Source organism: Felis catus, chromosome C2, assembly GCF_018350175.1.
Source record: "Felis catus isolate Fca126 chromosome C2, F.catus_Fca126_mat1.0, whole genome shotgun sequence".
Classification (NCBI taxonomy): Eukaryota; Metazoa; Chordata; class Mammalia; order Carnivora; family Felidae; genus Felis; species Felis catus.
The window spans coordinates 79,456,287-79,475,677 of NC_058376.1; the positions used below are offsets into that span (position 1 = coordinate 79,456,287).

The window sequence follows — 19,391 nt, forward strand, 5'->3', positions numbered from 1 at the left end:
CTTTTATATTCTTAAAGGCCATCATCACGTGTGCCCTCTGCCCTCTCCAGTGGAGTCTCTCATTCCTGTAACAGTTCCTGGTGGGACATCATTTCCGGGCCTCACAGCGTTCTTGTGTAGACAGTCCAGCTGGCTAAGATCCCTCTCAGAGAATGAAGCAAAGACTACCAGCTGACAACCTAGGGGAGCTCTGACGGGAGGGTAGAAAGGAAGTTCGTGGTCACCCAAATCGTGTTAGTCCTCTCGCCACCTCCACGCAGCCCCCAGATATTCTTTGAGTGACCACTCTTCTCCACTGTGCAGCTGCCATGGGATTTGGGTGGGACCATCTCCAGACTCCGTTCCAGAGGAGGGCCCAGTGCACGTGGCACTTAGCACAGTCTCATCGTCTTGGCTTCAGTGACTGTGCAGGAACGTGCAGTCACCCAGGGACATGGGGACATGGCAGACAAGGCTCTCTCCCCACAATGGGCATAGGAGGCATAGGGCCCAGGATGAGGCACGCAGCCATCTCTTGACCGCGGGGGGAAACATCCAAGGTGGAAGCCAACACAGAGAAGGCAGAGCGAGGAGCGCTATAGGAAACAGAGCTGAGTCCTGTTCAGACTGGCCCCGAAGCCCACCTTGCCTCTGGACTTGCCAGTTACCAGCAGGATCCCCCACCCACCGTGTTCTAGAGGACATACCCTATTTAATGCAGTCCAAGGCTGCACTGGCATTTTAGAATGGACAACAATCACTTGCGAATGTCTTCCGGATTCCTCCTGTTTAGGAATTCTCTCCCATTCTGTCATTACACACTGGGTGGGTTGGTTTGTTTTTAATCCAAGTAAACCTCTTCATATTAATCACAATTAATTTCAAACACTGAAACAACTCAGGAAGTAGAGCAGGTAACAAAGATTTCACAATTGATGCATAAAATGCAGGCTTGGGACAAAACATTCAAGATCAGGTGTGAAATTTTAACAAGCTGAAGGATTTTAAGAGTCAAAAGACTGGATGCCAGCCCTTTATCTTACGCAGATCTATTGGCACAGAGGTCAGTTGTTCTTTTGAGGTGCAGTTGATTAAGAAAAGGTGACAAAATGTAACTATAAACTCAGTTACACTTTTAAATAAAGTTAGGTTTGACCAATCACTACGGCATCTGCTCTGTTTGGGACAACTAGACCATAAACACGGCAAGGCTTATTGCTTGGAATACAGCCGGGGCTCAGGGCACATAGGGATTGGTCCTTGGGATGGAGACCACAGATCTCAGGTTCTACATGGATGCTTTTCCCAGAATTCTCCAGTTGTTTTCCTCAGATCTCTGCACAGCCCAGGGGAGCCCACACCATTATTCTTTTCACCACTCCTACCTTCTAGAACATGATGTTCTGTCCTACCCACTGAACTCAGAAGTATTCCAAAACACAAGGGAAACCTTCCCTTACCTGTTTGCCCTTCCCCTGAGTGTGGAACAGGATTCCGACTCACATCCCACTGGAGCTCTAGCAGGCCCTCGAAGACAAAGGTTCACACCCTTTGCCTGAGCAAATTTAGCATCCCTTACCTCAAAGGGTTTTTGTGAAAATAAAATGAGATCGCAGAAGCAGCAGCAGCTTGCACAGGGGTAAACAAAAATCACTCAATAATACGACTTTTCTTTCCTTGCAAATGCCCATAACACTGTTCATTGATATTTTCTTTTTGGTCTTTCCATTTCAAGAATGCTTCCCTCCATGCCAAAGGAGAAAGAAGGAAGCAATACACTTATTGGCAATCCGAAATCATCATCACTCCAAATTTTCTTCCAATTTCTCTTCATGCCTCCTTCCAAGAGCTGAGTCCTGCCCTGCCTCTGCTTTGTCACACATTTTATTAGCATTGTCCTGTTTTGTCCATTGCCAATGAAATCAACTCAAGATAAAAAGAAAACAGTTTGGTTCTTCTCTAGTTCTTATCCTATCCCAGCTATCAGTGCCCATGCTTTAAAAGGAAAGCCTGGATTTTTTAAACTCATTAAAACGTGAACATTGATTATAAAAGAAGAAGGTCTTCCCTTCTCTGTAGGACTCACCAATTGTGGAAAAATAGCTTCCCTCTGATGAGTGCCCAGTAGAACAATGAGAAAAGTCCTCAAATGAGAAGCAGGCAACTGGGTTCTGTCTTCAGTTCTATTTCTGAGCCTCAAGGTCCCCACCTGTGGAAAAAGGGAGAACAGGTTGCCTACAAATCTCTAGTATCTTACCAGCTTTAGACCTTTTCGGTTTTATGAACTCACTGGCTAGCCATACTAGGAATGATGCCAGCTGACGCCCAAAAATGCGGCGGCTTCCCTCTACACCTGCTAAGCCCCCCAGTCAGCTCCTGGCATTTCTATTGCACTAATTTGCCTCAGTAACACTGAAAAGGGATGGCAGGGACCCCAGCCCTCCTGAGAAAACAGCTTCATCATAATCTCAGAGAGGAAAGATATCTATAGTTAGATATTCACAGTTTTTTTTTTCAATTTTAAAATTTACTTATTTATTTATTTTGAGAAAGAAAGAGAGAGAGAGAGAGAGAAAGGAGCAGAGAGAAAAGGAGGGAGAGAGAATCCAAGCAGGTTCCACATTGTCAGTGTGGAGCCTGATGCTGGGCTCAGACCCACGAACCGTGAGATCGTGACCTGAGCCGAAACCAAGAGTTGGATGCTTACCTGACTGAACCACCCAGGTGCCCCAGCTATTCACACTGCAGCCAAGAAAAAAATTAAGAGCAAAATCTGAACAAATAAAAATAGAAAAGATATAGGAGTTTGGAGACAAATGTCTAAGTACGGGACTGAGTGACCCCTCTGAACCTGAATTTCCTTGTCTGAAAAATGACAGCCAGTGAGCAGGAGAGAGCTGGACAAACTTGACACTCCCAGTAAGTCCTCATTACAGGTTTTATTTCATGAAGACCTATCACTATTTTGCTAAGGAGTATATGATACATGTTCCCACAGACAAATATTCCAAGGCAGTAGGCTGTTACAAAATGCGTGCTTTGTACACGCAGGTAGAATCCACATTCTAGAAAAGCCACTACTTGCATTTTCATTGTTGACATTTTACACATTATTTAACCATCCATGAAATTCATTTGTGTATATTATCTCATTCAGTCCTCAAACATTCAGACAAGCTCAAAGTGAGGAGGGACCTTAAAAATGACCCACCTCCATTGTTCCAACTGACAGCAGGAGAAGCTGGGGCCAGAGTCGGGAGGTGGCTACTCTAGGAACCACAGTTAGTGGCAGACAATCCAGGGCTCCAGTCCAGGACTTGCTCCATGGACCCAATTTAAGCCACTTAGACAGAGGAGGACACCAAAACTCACTGGGCAGAGGGACTTGCCCTTGGTCACACAATCAGCTTTGGGGCAAAACCAGGACTGCCACATCCAAGTCTCTAGAAGCTTGCTAGGACACCTGCTAGAAGCTCTCAGTATAGCCCGACGGCAGAAAGAAATTAAGTCGGGGAAAGGGCACGTAATCAAGATAAGCCCAGCAAAGCAATGAGTTTCCTGAGACCTAGCGGTCTTTAAAGACATCAGAATTCTCGATGCCATTCCACTGAAATGAGAAAGGCCATCATTTCATACTTGCTGAGGAACAGAGCATATGCAGAGGCACACCCTGGACCCATGGACAGTCCAGTCTCATGGAAAACACAGGACAGACATCACTCCCCCACCCAAGCCCCAGGAAACCGAAGCTTCTCCTCGCAAAGGGAGATACTAAGTCAGAACGGTTTCTACAACCGCAGCGGAGGGCAACCAGACTTCCCAGATTTCTAAACCGGAAGGAGAGGCTCTCCGCCTTGGCCCTTGGGGCCATCTCCCCACTCCTGACAGCTTCCCTCCCCACACAAATGACAGTGGTCTCCTTTTCCCTAGTCCTCTTCTCTGTCAATATTTTTTTCTTCTTTTCCATAAAGAGAACAAGCAGCTTTGCTAAAGAACCACTGTGAAATGATTGAAGTTCCCATGCAAACAAACCATTAGCAGAGTTCAAATGCAATTTAAATTACCAGTTGTTAAAGTGTTCCTCAATTTCGTGGTAAGTTTCCAAGGAGAATTACATGCTATATACTATTTAATTGGTTGTTTTCTATTTTTTAACATCCATTTATCCCCCCCCCACCCTGATATTTCAGAAGTGTCTATAAAAGCTTCCCTTTAAAAAATTATACATTGTTGAATAGATTAAATCTAAAGATTGAAAAGTTTCAGAGAAACAGCTGCAGGATTATGCAGCTCAGCAGAAATTGATGGCTCTGACACCACAAAACATGCAGAATTTTAAAATCTTAGGAGTCATCTCGTAATGCCCTCAGCTCTTTACAGGTGAAGATGCTGAGGCCCTGACAGAGAAAGGAGGGCTTGGCTCAAAGTCCCCTGCCTGATCAGTGACAGACCCAGGATGACAGCCAGCACTCCTGGTCCCCCACACTGCTGCCTCTTCTCACCACCCCATATATGGAGGACGTGATGGGAAATCCTCAACGAATTGTACTTTCCACCTGTAATTTTTTAAAAGGAAAGACGAAGTCCTCTTTAAATATACCCCTGACCTCAAAACCAGAGATGGGCAATGGCAAATCCGTCTCCAAAGGGGAGAACAAGGAAAGGCTGATGAATGAGTAGTCAAAGGAGCTCAAAACGAGCAGATTCTTGGCAGAAAAAGGAAAGACACTCTTCCAGATTAATTAAACAAGTGATGGGACATCGACACTGCTGATCTGCACTGCTGTACCTGGCCTAAAACCAGGGGCTGCTCCTGCTGTGAGAGGGTAAAGGATCCACAAAGCAAAGGCAGGCCTCATCATGTCCGTAAAGGGAAAGGATTTCTAGAAGCCACCATGAGTGCAAGATGAAGCTGAATGCATTGATACAGGATTTGTGTCAATTATTTAACCTCCCTGAGCTCAAGCTTCCCTGTCTGCAAAACAGGGATAACACCACCTACCCATCGGGATCTATGTGATCGTGCCCTGGGATTCCAATTCCAGCACGCATGGCACAGAGCCCACATGCAGCAGGCATGAACAGTCAGCCCCTCGTCTTCTAAGGTTTCTATGATTTCTCAAAGCTTAAGATTCTGTGGTTCTAACTTACTTGGACTGTAACAGAGCCTCACCGGCTATGTATGTTCCGTAAGTGTGTTAGATGTTCATTTGTCATTCAAAAACTAAGATAAGACAAGTGTGTGACAACTTCCGCATCCAAGCAATTTCCTTCAAAAGCAAACTTTTTGGAAGTCCTATTTTAAAATGGCCTCCGATAAGAGTGGCCAGTTAAGCACTGATTTGGGCTCAGGTCATGATCTCACAGACATGAAATGGAGCCCCACATCTGGCTCCATGCTGAGTGTGAAACTTGATTCTCTCTCCCCTTCTCTCTGCCCCTCCCCTGCTCACCGTGCACGCATGCATTCTCTCCCGTCTCTCAAAATAAATAAACATTTAGTATATAAATAAATCCTTCAATAAAGCCTAAAATACAGAGAACAAACTGATAGTTGTCAGAGGGGAGGAGGCGGAGGGAGGGGTAACAGTGGGTAAAAGAGAGTAGAAGTGCGGGCTTCCAGTTATGAAATGAATAAGTCGGAGAATAAAAGACAGAGTGTAGGGGATATAGTTAATTACGCTATAATAGCGACATATGGTGACTGATGGTAGCTACATTTTCGGTAAGTATGGTATAACATATAAAGATGTTGAATCACAATGATGCACACCTGAATCTAATGTAACATTGTATGTCGACTATAACCAAATAAGAAAAATCATAACTTAAAAAAGGCTTTCAAATCCAATGTACAAATCAAAAAGTAACAAAAATCCCCATTTAATGTCCAAAACCTCATTTAAACTTCCCACCAACCCCGTAAGAACAATTTCCCAATTGCCCACTGAGGAAACTGAGGGTCAGAGAGGTCAGGCAACCCCCCCAAGGTTCTGGGGCTGATAATGGTAAAGCCAAGACTTGAACCCAAGTCTTCAAAATCAAGCCCCACAACCCAGATCTTACTACCTTGCAGTTACAACTGTACGATGGGCAGCTATTCCGCTAGAGGCAGAAATATCCTAAAAAATTCCTCCAGTATTTTCACAGTTTAAGGAACTCTGGGATACAAAACAAAGCCGGAACTTTCAAAATCAAACATGTTCACATGAGAAGCAGAATCCTTCCTGACTTCCACCTTGCTCTATGTTCTTCAGTGAAATAAAAAGCTCAGAGCCCTGGCACGGAGCAGACATCGCTGGGTATGTGGGAAGCAGGCCTGAGAAAGGTCAGCAGTGAGCTGACGGCAGGCCAGTCACAAAGAGAATTCCAATGGCTGGGCTCACGATCAAACACACCGCGGGTAACCCAAGAATGAGCTTCTGAACACCCCTCCGGCACAACTGTTAGCTGACACGATGTCATGTGCCCTGCATTCGCAGGTGCTCAAAACAGACACTTGCTAGCACCTCCTGTCCTTAATGAGGCACCGTGTATGGACCCAACAGCTGCAGGTGCTGAGTCAGGCCCGCCTGGCGCTCTCAAAGAGCTCACAGGCTCACCGGGCGGGCACACGCTCGAAAACACTGAAAAGTGTGCAAAGCACAAGTCCACGCGACGTTGTTTTGAGGGTCTGGAAGAGCTCCGTGGATGATGACTTCTGAATCGAGCCTGCACACCCAACAGGATTTCCATGAATGAGGAGGGGGAAAATAGGCCCAGGGAACAAGACATGCTAAGCGCCGTAAGGAGGCGTTCAGGCTGTTCTTAGGGAAAGTGACTAATCTGCTGAGGCCAGTGGCAGAGCACACGGAGGGATGCGGTGGGAGACGAGGCTGCAAAGGAATGTTGCGGCCAAGACATGAAGGACCTTATGTGCCAGGCTAAAGCACTTGGATCTTGACACTCATGGGTACTGCGTCCCGGGACATGACGCAGGAGAAAGTTAAATAGCAGAGCTACCCCTTTAAGAACTGACGGCCCTTCCGTTGAGCCTCCAAGCACAGGGAGGGTGGGAGGGTCTGAAGGACAGCTTCCTCCTCCCAATGGACCCCTTCTCCATGGCCCCACCCACAGAGAAGTCAGACAAGTGGGTGGCTCTCAGAGGTGCCCCAACCCACACGTCGGTGGACCTTTCCCTCTAGTCTGGAACTCCCAACCATGAAAGACCCAGAAAAGACACCACGTCTCTTGTTCCAGGCAGGATTTCCACTCTGCCTTCAGGGAAATGCCAGCACTACCCAACCTGATGAACCAGAACACGGGCCGAACACAGGCTCCAGCCTCTTTCCTGTTAACTAAGCAGAAGCCAGAGGCCTATCCAGCACACCCTGTGTGTGCCCAAAGCTCCCTATCACGGAGCTCTTCCGTCCAGGCCTGGTACCATGTGACCGGGGCCTCCAACCAGTAAGGAGCCTGCCCTGACGTCACCAGTTAGGTCCTATGGAACCTTTCCCTTAAAGGAGCCTTTGCAGCAGTCCCATTTGTTAAAGGCACAGGCAAGATGTTTTTCACTTCCTGCCCAAAAAGGAGCTCCTGGTCTAGAAGGAGGGATAAAACATAAACCAAGTAGGAGATGGTGAGTACCATGGAAGAAGGACAGGTGATACAAATCCTCACAAATAACCCTGTGACTCAATGTGATTTCTTAACCCATTTGACGGATATGGAACCTCGGGCTCAAGCAGGTTAACTGACCTGGCGGATCACACAGCTAGAAGTGCCACAGCCAAGATTTGAATGCTCAGAATCACCATAGAGCTATATACTCTATTGCCCCACAGCCCATTGTGATGCGAGCTGGCAGAAGAGAGAACAGAGAGATCCTTTCTAGTATGGGGCAGTGTGAACGGTGGAGAGTAGATGGTGATCACAGGTCACCTCAGTCAGAAGGTGGCCATCCAGGCAGAAGTGTTTAAGAGGAACAGAAGGTCTCTGGATGAAGACAGAGGAGGGCCCCTCAGGCTAAGAGAACAGCATGAGATAAAGCATGAAGGTGAGAAAAAGCAGGGTACGTCTGGAAAATGGCAGGGAACATGGGTGTCTTAGGGATGAGCGAGCCAAAGCCTCACAGCGGACAGGCATTGCTGTCTGACGATGATGGGCCAGGGACCAAGGGCACGAGTTCTTACTTCTAAATGGCAAAATAAAGAAATTTACAGTCAGGGACACACAGCTGAACATACTAGGAAAACAATGTTTCCAAGCAGAACAGTGGATGCTTCCAGCTCTACTTGGGGTCCTGTGCTATCGTGCTAAGGCCACCATACATTCACCTTCCAGGATCTGGGCCGGGGTCAAGAGTAACGGGCCTTCAGGTCCCTTCTGATCAATATACACAGGAACACTGGCCCCTCTGGAGGTCTGAACTTCTACACCTCTTCTAGTACATTCTGCCCTCCTTGAGAAGAATCCCTACAGCTCATCAAATGACTCCCAAACCCTAGCTGGGGCACAAGCACCCGACGTGGTGAACGGAGTACAGAGAGCAGGACAGGAGTCATAGAATCAATCTACACTTGATTTCTGGATTCTCCAAGAATTAACAATGGAACCCTGAGCGAGTCCCTTCCTTTTAGAAAAGTTAAATTTCTTCATTTGTAAAATGGAAGGAACCATCCTACTCATATATCTATGAGTTCTTGTGAGAATTAACAACTAATTTGTGAAATTAAATAGAAGGATATGTGTTTCTACATGCAGCCTGACATGTTTAGAATAGGTACTCCCCCTGAAAGCCACCATGATGACAGAGGTGGTATAAAAACGGCACAATCCTCCCGGTAAAGTATCTAAAACTGGAGTTGTCAACAATCCCCCCCCCCCCGCCCCCGTTGAAAATTGATCTGTATTCCCCCAGGCAAGTCATTACATCCTTTTGTGCCAAATTGTTTTCATCTTTTAAATGACCCAGTAATCCCACTTTGGGCAATATACATAAGGGAATAATCCAAAAGGAAAAAAGAAGGCAATTTGTTCAGAGATGTTATTCATAGTGCTATTTCTAGCTCTTTACATATCCCTCTATTATAGCACTTCTCTCACTGTGCTGTAATTATCCACTCCCCTTCCATACGCCTCCAAATTATCTTTGAATCAGTCCCCAGCACCTAGCACAATGCCTGGCATACAGTAAGAACTCAATAAATGTTTGTTGACTAAATGAATGGGCAATATGAAAGAGATTTTAAAAGAAATTCAAATGAGCAAAAACAAAACACTGCTTTTAAGAGATAATGCTAGAGTTTAAAAAAAAAAATGGTAATACAGACGGCAAACTATTCAAAGAGGAGCATGTGAAGACGCCCAGAAGTGAATTGCAGGTGATTCAGAATACGATCTCTGAGCATCTCCCGGCTCATGCCCAGTGCAGTATAGGACTGCCATGAGACACCCAGGGCATGAGGTCTCATGTGGAGTCACTCTGGCCCGGTGGCCAGAGCACAGGCTCGTTCAGGAATCTTAGATTCCCAGCCTGACTCAGACACAACCTCACACTGGCCAATCATCGAACTTCTCTGAGACCAGTTCCTCCACGCCACTGAAACATGGGGGATTTACAGGAAAGCCCATCCCATTTAAAGGAACCACAGAGGGGGAAGCGAGGACCGGCAAGTGTGAAATCAAACGTAAATGAAAGAGGAGGTTTGGGAGGTACGCTTGGACCACGGTCCTCAAGCCAAGGTGGGGCCTTGAAGCCCCAGCTCTTCCATGCCCCGCCCCCCCACCCCAAGCCTTCCATTCCCATCTAATAGGGTGGCTGAAGGCTCCTAGCAGGGAATCTGCAAGAGGCAAGAATCTGGACGACCCATCAAGGGAAAACAATATGTTAAATACGGCCCACAAAGCCAGCATCACTCTGAATGTTCCGTATTCTTGGTGGGAAAGAATGCTTTATACAAATACCCAAGGAGAGCAAAGGAAGCGGCATGTTCTGCAGGGCTTATTTTGGGGCGTTCCAGCAGCTCTCAGCCAGGAAGTCAGAGGCAGGAAGCCCCTGCCCTCTGTTCCCCGGCCAGAAGTTCAAGGTTAGAAACTAAAGCAGGGAGCACACAGACTCCTTAGTCTGAATCAGCTGCAAGTCTCTGCACCTCCCACCTCCTGCATTGCACATTTTCACCTCCATCAGGGTCTCCCAGATTCCTGCCCATTGACCTTGACACTACTCTGAAGGAAACTGCCCTTGACGTCCCGTAGACAATCCCTCCAAAACATGTCGTGAGCCAAGTCACTTCTCTCTGGCCCCATTTCCACCACCCTAATCAAAGTTACCACCACCTCAAGCCTACTGACGGCAAGAGTCTCCTCCTGACCCCCTTGCTTCTACCCTTGCCCCACTCCCTGCAATCCATCCCCCTGACAGCGAGCTGAATGATGCTCCCCATCACCCCTAGATTCGGGTCAAGCCCCTGGTCTAGCTTACTTACACCCAGCAGCCCTTTCCCCGCCCTCCTGGCATGCTTCTTCCTCGGCCACCCACTACCTCCTAGCATTCTGGGCCCTTTCCATTCCTCAAGGGCAAACTCATTCCCACTCCATGGCCTTGGCATTGACCGCACCTTCTGCATGGCTCTTCCCCCTGACTTTTGCACGACTGACTCCTTGTCATTCAGACCTCAGCTTAAACATCACCTCCCAGATCCCTTCCTCCATTCACTCACCGCCTTAGTGCCCTGTGTGAATCCTCGTGTTACTTATCATTCCCTTCTATTTACAGGTTCATTTATTATCTGCCTTCTCCACACACCCCTAACTAGAATATAAAGGACCAAGGAATTATTGTCCCATGTGTCTTTTCCTTCACTCTAAACCCAGGGCTGGATCAGTGCCCAGAACAGTATGAAGCACATAGGTGGGAATCCAATAAACATTTAATAAAATTAGATGAATACATACCACCAGTGACAGAAACCTTACCGATTGCTAAGGGCAAGTCGCCCAGAACTGTGGATAACGTCCTGGGCTCTGGAGTCGATGACGATCAGTAATGCTTGCTACTCAGGAGCTGTAGGAGTTTAGGAAAGTGTTCCCATTTCTCTAGACCTCACTTTTCTCAAGTAAAATGGGGTTAACAGCACTCGGCTATAGGAGGGCTGGGAGGATAGAAGGAGATTGATCATGTAGAACACCCCATGTGGGCTCAGCACAGACAGAATGTTCCCTGTTGTCAACGGCGGTCCCATCTTACAGGTGGCAAAACTGAGAACAGAAAGCAGCAGCATCACCCAAGTGAAACACTGGGTCAGCAACAGAGCCAGGTCAGAAAATCACAACTGTAGTCTCTGTCCACTGCTGTGCAGACTAGCTATTCCTTAGACATCGTAATAACAAAAATGCCTGATAGCATGTAACTGATTTATATACTCTGTCTTGTTCCCTAAAGGATCTGCTCTGAAGTACCTAACAGAAATGCATGTAATTCGTGATTTTTTTATGGTGAGAAAACTGGGGAGTGAGATAGAAAAATAAGGTGAAGGAAAAGGACAGGGATTACAAAAAAGAAGAGTCTTGGGGTGCCCAGGTGGCTCAGTCAATTAAGTGTCCCACTTCAGCTTAGGTCATGATCTCGCAGTTCGTAAGTTCTAGCCCCATGTTGGGCTCGGTGCTGACAGCTCAGAGCCTGGAGCCTGCTTTGGATTCTCTGTCTCCCTCTCTCTCTGCCCCTCCCCTGCTCGCACTCTGTCTCTCTCTGTCAATAATAAACACTAAAAAATTATTTTAATAAACAAGCATTTAAAAAATTAAAAAAAAAAGAAGAGTCATACGTCTCATACCATTTGCCAGAGGTGGGCTTCACATTTGGCTCTGAGCTTCGCAGAGACCGATAGAAAATGGAAGGAAATACCCATGTACAGTCCTTTGGAACACTCGGTTACTGAAATGTCACAGCAAGGTGTGAGGAGGTATCACTATCCGGTTAAGAACCACCCTAGTTTGTCACACTCTTGCCAACTAAAATCAAATATCCACTTCCCCCTGACCACACGCACTCTGAAGTCACACAACCTGGGTTCAGATCCCAGCTCCACTACCGACTGGGTGACTTTGGGCAACTCAACCCCCCAGGCTCTTCCTCTATAAAAAGGTAAAACACAGTACCTAAGTGGGTCAACAAAATGCGGTGTGTATGTATGTAATTCTGTCACGTGCTACAACACAGATGAACCTTGCAGACATTATGCTAAGTGAAATAAGGCTGCCACAACAGAATCGATACTGTAGGATCCCACTTCATGCGAGGTGCTTAGAAATTCATGGAGACAGAGGGTAGAAGGACAATTGTCAGAGCCGAGGGGAAGGGGAATGGGAAGTTAGTGTTTAGTAGGTCCAGAGGCTCAGTTTTGCAGAATGAAAGGAGTTCTGGAGACGGGTTGCCGGACAGGTGGCTGCATTTAACACCCCGGAGCTGTACATTTAAAATGGTTAGATGGTAAATGTGTACTTCACCAAAATTAAAAATAAAGTTAAAAAAAAAACAGCACCTACACATGGGAAGGGATAATAGTGACTCAATGATTTAGGTCAAGTGCTTAACCCAATGCCTGGCATTCAGAAAGCAATCAATTCATGGCAGTTCTCCTTCCGAACAGTAACAGCCCATACACCTGCACCACCAACCCTAACCTCTTGGTGCCCTTGTCTGTCACCACCATAGCAGGTGTGGGGGGGACCCCAAGCCCTGTTGCCTCAAACCCAAGCCTTCTTGCCTCCCACCCGGCGAGCAGGGCTATACGCAGGCCAGCTACCATCATGGAGCAGGAGACAGACTGTGCGCAGGGTCCTGGGGTCCTGCCTCCCTGGCATTCTAGAGCGGCTTAGGGAACTGCTTGGCCTCCCTTCAACACTGGACAGACTTGGGTCTCCGAGCACTCCCCTGAGCTATTAGGATCCGCCGCCTAATGCCACCGGTGTGAAAGTGCTGCCCCGAGACACATCTCCAGCGTCTTCCCTGAATTGAAGAAAAGTGCTCCCAGGTTCACCAGAACCCAAACTGACTGCAAAGAACTACTCATGGCCATGTAACATCTGGCGGGCTGTTAAGAGAGGGTGGTGCCCTCTAAGTCTCTCTTTAAAGCTGTATCAAGGCAAGGAAGTGTGTGTGTGTGTGTGTGTGTGTGTGTGTGTGTGTGTGTGTGTCTACGAGTGTGCGTCTATGTGTATGTGTAACCATGTGTATGCCTGTGTGTGTGTCTATATGTATGTGCACCTGTGTATATGCCTATGAGTGTGTGTGTCTGTGTGTGTGTGTCTGTCTATAATATGTGTCTGTGCCTGTGTATAAAATCCATTCAGAGTCAAGCTCACCTTTCGATGGGAATTACACTGCAGCATTCTGACAGCTAAGCAAGAAAGCCCTCCCTGCTCAGTCTCTTTCAAGGTCTGTGCATAACTTCTACCCTCTGGGAGAAACTGAAGTAGGGGTCTCTGTTCCCCGGTTCTGCATTTTGGACAAGCTATCACTCCCTTCTAGGAAATCAGGAAAGAAAAAGATCTAGAAGCCAAAGCAGGTCAGAAGGCAGCAGCCCACATTCAAACAACATTCACATGACCGAAAGCAGAATAAGTAGAAAGCAAAAAAAGGGGGGGGGGGGGAATTTTACAAACAACAAAAGCCCATGTAACCTGACAGAAAGAGGTCTGAACTGGGGCAGTTAGGTGCTAGTTCTCAGTCTCACCAATCAGATCAGTAAGTGGAGGCAACTCTGGCATCCAGAGTCCCCATTTCCTCATCTGCAAAATGGGCACGCTCTTCTCCGCCTCTGCCTGCAGGGGCAGCTGAACTGTAGCAGAAGGAAGAACGATCGAGAACCAGGAGCCCGGGGGTTCTAATCCCACCTAATCAGCCCTGTACCCGCAGGGTGAGTTAGCTTAGCTCCCAGGCCCTGCACTGCCCACCGTCCTGCTGCAAAAGGAGGCGACAAGCCGAATCATCTCTAAGACTCCTTCCAACCCACACAACGTCCTGCTCACTGGGTATTTATTCCAGACCGTGGATGCCATGCAAATGCTGCATATATGGCCACATTTTTATGCCCTTAAGGCCAACCATAACTCTGCTTTCCAAGCTAAGACTACCCCTCCCCAAGTGTCCACGAACGTCCTTCGGGCTTGTTGCTCTAAACCTAGCAGACAGACAGACGACAACACTCCCAAATTACCTTCCTACCCAACTCTGGCTAGGCCTCAGGTGGGAGGAAATAGCTCTCATATTTTTTTCACATACAAATACAATTTTCCCTCGGGCAGAGTCCACCTCCAAATCCCACGGAAAGAAGAGCTCCCCTGGGAAAGCAGCTGTCCACACCCCAAATTAAAGTGGCCAGCGCTCCCAGCAACATGTCCCATCACCCTGCAAGCCCCAGGTCTGCGAGCAGAAAGGCCATTCGCTCTGTCAATAAGGATGTACTCACGTGAGTTGGGCCCCACAGGCAGCTGGCCCTCCGCTGGCCCTCACTCCCTCTCACACACCCTGAGTCCCACTGCAAGGAGGTGGTCCCAAGGCCTGAGGGGAACAGCACTGAAACATTCTCTCCTCAGCTTCCAGTACAAGGGGCAAAGGAATGGAGGGGACGGCGGGGGGAGGGGGGAAGGGGGCGACTTTGTTTCTGGAAACAAGAATTCAAATCCTGCTTCTCCTAAACCCTGAGTCACCTCCTCCTCTTCCAATAGATCAGTGTGGTGGGTAAACATTTCCATATATGGAGAAGCAGGCTAGAGGATGTCAGAAAACTCACCCTTCTCTCCTCTGGCACTTGAAGAACATGCCCCCACTTATGACAGAATTCCTTAATCGGAGTAGATGATTAACCCCAAAAGAAGGAGAGTCTCAATCTGCACAGGCTGACTGTTACAGGAAAAAGGCACCCAGTCCAAACAAGGAAGTGACTGGTTTGCAAGACTTTAAGTTCACCTGAGGAATGGGGCCATCTAGAAGGCACTGACATTTATGGAGTCAATCTATTCATTCAGAGGAGGAGGGTGGTATCTGGGGGAGATGCACCCTAAGTGGTCACCAAGAATCCAATCCACAAGTCTTCTGATGGCAGATGAGCCCTAAAATAATCCCCACCCTTGGCCCCAATTCCCGGACTCCCTTGGGCCAAGAATCCTCCTGGGAACATAGTTTCGCATGAGTTACTCGTAGGACAGAAACCAGGCACAGAAACCCAGAATAAAACCAGACTTTCAGAAGAACACTGTTGAGGAGGAAGGAGGGCTGAATGCCCAATTTAATTGGTATGATTACTTCCCATCAGAAGGTCCTGAGAAGTGTTTGAGAACTAAATTGAACCAGTAAAGTCAGTCAGGAACGGATCTGGTCTAAAAAGGACTCCAGACTGAATTAGCAGAAGAGAAAGGAGAGAGAGAGATGGGGTGCAGGGGAAAATGGCGGTGAAGGGGAGGAGGGGTCTGCTCATCCCAGTGGTTCTGTTTCTTACAGGGATCCTGTTCTACTGTTGGCTGCAAAGGCTTTCTGCGTGCCATGTACCAATTTTTCAGAATCACCACCCACCTCCTGGCCTGAACCATGAGGCAGCTAGTTCTCATCCCTGGGGGAGTCTTCAAGCAATGAATAGCACTACTCAGAGGGCCAAGGCACCCAAGCCCTAAGCCCAGGTCAGCCCACTCCTTAAGATTTTGGAAAAATCAGTTCTCTTGGGGTTTATATTCTTTCATCTACAAACGGGGTCAATATCACAAAACTGTCCAACTACGTGTGCTACAAGCAGCTTCTACTTGGTCTATCCAAAGAGTCACAGCACACTTATTCTGATTACTTGTTTTATCTTTTGGCGAACATGCCATAAATACCTGAAAAGCAGCAAGCATTTCTTATTTATTGCGTGTTTAATAAATGAGCACAAATATAAGTGATTATTAAATGAGGTAGGGAAACAGGATCAGAGAACCTTCCGGCACATGCCAGAACCATAACTCAGCACAGAATCCCGGCCACTGCGGTCCTCCCCAGAGGTCCCAGAGGCAGTCTGAGGAGGGTAAAAGGATGATCCTCGTTTGTAACTGAGAAGACTGGACATGGAGCCCTGTGACTTGTGGTTCTGTAGAAAGACTGTCATCCTGTCAGGAGCTCAGAGTCCCTTCCAATATTCCAGCAGAAACATACCAGCAGAGGGAAAAGACATTCCATGGAAAATAGCTGCCCACAGATGGCCTGGGAACTCTGGAAACCAGGGAGTAAGCAGACTACAGAGATAGGTATGAAAACCAAGAACAAAGAGTCTGTGTCTACCCTCCATTTTGCAAAAATAGCACTTGGAGACCAGCTTCCATATTCACAAAAGGGACCCTCATTCCTTAACATATGTGTGCCTCTCTTCCTCTTGACCACTGCGAACCACTGGCTCTGGGATCTTGAGAGGAGAGAAGACCACTAAGCCCGATGTCCCGCCTGATTATAAATCCTGCCCCCCCCCCATGGTGTCCATGACATCTCCAGTGAGGTGGCGACCATCATCTCTTACAGCTGCAAATTCCATCTTTCCAACAGAAAGTTCTTCCTTATACGGAAACCAAGTCCGGCTCCTGGCTTTCCCGTGCCTCATTCTGCCTCTTTGAACCATATGAACAACCGATGTCTGTTCCATTGGCTTGGAATTTTTGTAGGTGAATCCGGATACAGAAACGAAGCTGCCCAAGATCTCAACCCTGAGTCACTCCGGCCGTTTCCTGACCATATCACCCTGCTTGCTCCTAATGTATCTGGTGCCACCTTGAAATCCATCCTTTTCAGGCTTTTCCAGGAAGTACTATTGCTAAGCAGTCCATTCTGCACATGGACCCCTGGCCTTGTGGACTCACAAGACGTGCCCTGTGAAATCCCAGTCCCTGAGAAATGAGAGGAGAGACATCTTCGAGACCATTTCTTCGGCCACATTCCCACCCTTTGTGGACAGAGCTCAGGGCTGTGGATCCCATTCCCGGCTCCCCATTCCTGGTCTCCTGTCCTGCCAGACCTAGCATTGTCTCCAGGATACATGGCTGTTCCAAGGAACATTAAGAGAGAGCTCTGCAGGAAAAGAGGGCCTTGCCAACTCAAACGCTCTCAGAATAATAACCAAGCAGCCTACAGGCAGGACAGCAGTGCCAGCTTGCTGATCGCAGGGCTGGGAGCTCGTGATCCCTGACTAACTACCCCGGCACCATTCTGGACTTCATTGTCTTTACAAATCGGGGGAAAAAATGTTCTTTTGTGCTGCAGTTCTGATGGCACGGCTTGGAGTCAGGGCACATGCAGCAATGATGCCTCACATTAGCAACATGCTTTACTAGTTGATAAATGCTTTCCCAGACAGTCTCATTTAATCCCTACTGGCAACTCCACTGGGAGTATTGTACCCAATTACGTGACAGGAAAACTGAGGCTCAGAGAGGTGAAGTATATTCCTAAAGTCACACCAACAGTAAGTAATTAGAGGAATGCTGGTTTAGAAGTTAGACGACTAACAGTTCCAACTCTGCTAAGTACTAACTGTATGACCCCTGGCCAACTTTAACTTTCCTAAGCCTCAGTTTCTACACCTGAAAATTAGAGATTAAAATGGCCCTTCTGCCTCCTCCCAGAGCAGTTACGAGGATCAAATGAGATAATGAGACTTAAAACCCTCTGGAAAACGGGAAGGCGTTCCAAAAGTGTAAGGGATTATTGTGTGATTACTTGTAAATGACTGTGCATTCCATTACAAATACAAAAAAGCGGTGAGGTCATCCTCGAGACAAAGAAACATTAAGGCTCTGGGAACGAAAGGGAAATGATCTGATGTTCTACAGGTTTCTGTCTGTGTGCTTCTCACTGGTAGCTGAACCTCAGCATCAACTGTCAGATTTTCAGCCGCCAAGTCGCATGTGCCAACAGGACTCTCAAGACAGTGCTCCCTTTTCAGCTACAAGCAAATGCCGGCCCGAAAGGAGGTAATGGAGAGAGGGATGTCTGGGAGACCCTCCGAGAGTCTCAGTTCCGGAAACATGACCTACGACGTTCTCCTTGGAGAAGTTGTTAGAAATACAGGCTCCAGTCCCTCTGCAATAAGCCCACAGGGAAATAAACGTACAGGAACGAGCTATTTACCAGAGAGCACTGAGGAGGCTCCCAAGCATGAATTAATCAAGGACACAGGGTATTTCAAGCTTCAGACACCAAAAAGATGGAAATCAGCAAACCATTAAACATCCGAACACATCTCACAGAGGCTCAACCTGGAATGCATGCAGCCCAGGCAACGGAGAGGTGTGCCTGCGTACCAGAGCTCCCGCTGCAGGTCTCGTGGGGGCGGAAGGGACCCGGGGAAGCTCGGAGAGCACAGCCACTGGTCTGGTGTCCTTCAGGCCCCTGCCAACACGCTGGTCATCAGGATGCTCCTCAGTGTCTGCAAAGGTCCAAGTCATCATCGTCGTGCATGGGAAGGGCCAGATCTGCCCCAGAAATCCATGCCCAAGGCTGGTGAGCACACAGCTCAGTGATGATTATTTCCTGGTTTGCACCTTATCATCTCCTTCCTTGTGCTTCACATTGGAGACAGGCACTAAATAAATTTATCACAGAGGTGTGTGCATACCTATTAAGAGTGTGTGCCTGAATCCCCAGGGACGGTGCAGCAAAGGGCTACGAGACCCAATGTGCAACGAGGGGTGGCCTACTCCATAAGTTCAGACTTCAGGAGGGTATCCTCAATGGGAGGCACAGACTTCCAGGCTAGGTATTCAAAGAGGGTGAGACGGGCGCAGTGACAAAGGACAGTCCAGGCAAAAGGCAGGATGTGAGGCCAAGCCATGAAGAGCTATGTCCAGTGACCAGCAATGTGTAGGCCACTAGTGGGAGAGGTGGGCAGATGAGTGGAGACGAAAAGAGGTGACTCAGCAAGATATCGTAGCCTAAGGTGATTAGGTTGGGTTCTATTTCTGAATGCAGACTGGTTTTTTGAGAAGCAAAGCTCTGAGCACACCATGGATCAGGTTTTTGAAAATGGTCTCTTTGGGGGCAGCTGGGTGGCTCAGTCAGTTAAGCATCCGACTCTTGGTTTCAGCTCAGGTCATGATCTCACGGTTTCCTGAGTTCGAGCCCCGTGTCTGGCTCTATGCTGACAGCAAGGAGCTTGCTTGGGATTCTCTCTCTCTCCCTCCATCTCTCTGCCCCTTCTCCACTCACTCTGCCTCTGTCTCTCTCAAATAAATGAATAAACTTAAAAAATGAAAAGAAATAAAAATAAAAACATATACGGTCTCCTTGACTCCTCACCGGCCAATAATAATAACAACAAAACAACTATAATGTAATGAGTGCTTACTCTGTGCTGAGCATTATACTAAGCAGGCTACATATATTACGCCATCTGGTCATATCAGCTGCCCTGTGA

At 47.7% G+C, this 19,391-nt stretch overlaps 1 protein-coding gene and 1 long non-coding RNA gene across 9 annotated transcripts in view; one reads left to right on the forward strand and one right to left on the reverse strand.

Moving 5' to 3' along the window:
- Nucleotides 1-19,391, reverse strand: part of LOC101096257 (LIM domain containing preferred translocation partner in lipoma) — a 692,709-nt gene that overhangs the window by 621,296 nt on the left and 52,022 nt on the right. For 4 of the 7 annotated variants that reach the window (XM_023260309.2, XM_045036388.1, XM_045036386.1 and 1 more), the window contains exon 2: nt 2,066-2,188. The gene's annotated coding sequence lies outside the window, so the exon portion shown is untranslated. Of the gene's footprint in view, nt 1-2,065; nt 2,189-6,048; nt 6,068-14,429; nt 14,583-19,391 lie in introns of those variants that run through there. The other 3 variants (XM_019839993.3, XM_045036389.1, XM_045036387.1) reach the window with 2 other exon arrangements.
- LOC111562254 lies at nt 6,190-18,596 on the forward strand. Of its 2 annotated transcripts, XR_002745310.2 has the most exons (3): nt 6,190-8,014; nt 14,266-14,429; nt 15,461-18,596. It is a non-coding gene; the product is annotated as an uncharacterized LOC111562254 (long non-coding RNA). The 2 variants fall into 2 exon arrangements; XR_002745311.2 differs by lacking the exon at nt 14,266-14,429.